This window comes from Asparagus officinalis, chromosome 5, assembly GCF_001876935.1.
Source record: "Asparagus officinalis chromosome 5, Aspof.V1, whole genome shotgun sequence".
NCBI classification, from domain to species: domain Eukaryota; kingdom Viridiplantae; phylum Streptophyta; class Magnoliopsida; order Asparagales; family Asparagaceae; genus Asparagus; species Asparagus officinalis.
This window is the reverse complement of record NC_033798.1, coordinates 8,097,589-8,099,554: the sequence shown is the minus strand read 5'-3', so window position 1 is coordinate 8,099,554 and position 1,966 is coordinate 8,097,589.

Sequence of the window (1,966 nt, the reverse complement as noted above, 5' to 3'; positions counted from 1 at the left end):
GTAGTGCGGTTCAGAACCCATACCTATGCTAAACCTGTTGTATGTGATATTGTCAGTGTTGATTAAAGATGAAAGTGAAAAAAAATTGGAAGGATGACTTTTTAACATTTTAGGTATTTGTTTTATTGAAGATATATGGATAAATAAAAGGGAAAAGTGCTTATAGCCCCCAAGACCTTTTCAAAACTCCAAACCCCCTAAAGCAAATGGCGTATTCGTTTAGCCCCCTAATCTTGTTCCCACGTGACCGAACGTTAAAAAAAATCCCAAATTTGCTCTTTGATTTAACCGCCTTCCACTCTTTCAATAGTTCTCTTCGTTAACAGTGTCCTTATCTCTCATCTCTCCAAGAGCGAAACCGACACCCCAAATCGAAACTCTAACCCTAAATCAACCTACCCCCAGAGCGGAATCGAAGCTCTATTGTTATCATCTTACCTTCCTTTACACTTCTATTACTTTAAAGCATAGCAGAAGAGTCACAACCTAAGTTACTCTCTCTCGTAGGAAACTTCAAAGACGATGACGGCTCACAATATGTAGTCGCAAGAAGACCCTTGATCATAGAGTTAGCTAATGCTGGGAAAATAATAGCAGATGTTCTAGAGTACATCGTAGTTAGTCATCCCCTCCCATAAGCCCAGTTCACCATACGGATGAAGATAAGGCCCAGCATGAGGGCAACACAGACGATGCCACGAAAGCTCTCCTAGATCTAAAGAAAGGAACAAATAGGAGCGATTTGGAAGGCATCAATATGTCAACAAAAAAGAAATTAGTTTATTGTATAATTTAGTTATTTATGATGTTACCTATTGTGTTTGTTAGTCATTAATTTGTTGTTAAGGTACTTGTTTAATTTTGAATGATATGTGTTAATTGTGAAGCTTATTGTTAAATTATGAATGTTAGTTGTTAGTTGTCAAGGATATTCATTAGTTGTTAATGTTAAGTGTAAATTGTGAAGGTTATTGTTAAGATGTGAAGGTTAGTTGTTAAGGTTATGCATTAGTTGTGAAGGTTACTGTGAAGTTATGAAGGTTACTTGTTAATTGTTAAGGTTAAGCATTGGTTATTAAAGTTATGCATTAGTTGTGAATGTCACTGTTAAGTTATGAAGGTTAATTATTAAGGTTATCCATTGGTTGTTAATTTTATTGATTAGCTATTGAGGTTTAAGTTTATGGATTCATTGTTAAGGTTACAGTCTAGTTATTAAGTTTTCAGCTTAGTTTTTAAGGTTACAGATTATTTACAAATTAATTATGTCTTCTTGTTTTACTTTTTACACAAACGGTCTTTCACCCTACATCAAGTTTTACGACATACTATGATTTTATGCATTTTTTGGTCAAACTTATGGATAAGAGGCATTGGAATGCCTATGAAGATTGTGTCTTCAGACACTACATTGATTATGGCTCCCCATGTCTTGATCTTTCCATTTTGGGCATGTTTTGAGATAGTGGGACGAGAAGAAATTTTTTTGTCTTCATAGATTCAAAAATTGGAGAAGACATTGACTGCTTGTTCAACCTTGAATGGGTCATGAACCATACATGGTTTAGCAATGAGGGGAATTTTGTTAGCCCTAACAATAAGGCTCCCTCAGCACCTACCGGACATTATGTTGAGGATCTACTCATGAAGCTTGTACAATCTATTGAGCGAGAAGATGTAAATGATTTTGTCCTGCTGCAGACCCTGTATCAGTTGAGCATGGTTTGGTGTTCTAGCAGTGTTCTTGGCATATCAAGACACTTGCTCAAGTTTATTGATAATATTGAACAAGCAAGGAACATTGCTTGGAGATCTATATACTCAATGGGACAAATGTAGCAATTGAAGCGGTATTAAAGGGTCCATGAATAGAAAATAAACTTTTATATCTGCAAAGGTGTGCCCAGCTTGTGTCTATAAGCATCCCTGCTATTTATTGTTAAGAGCAATGATTAGATGTTATGCT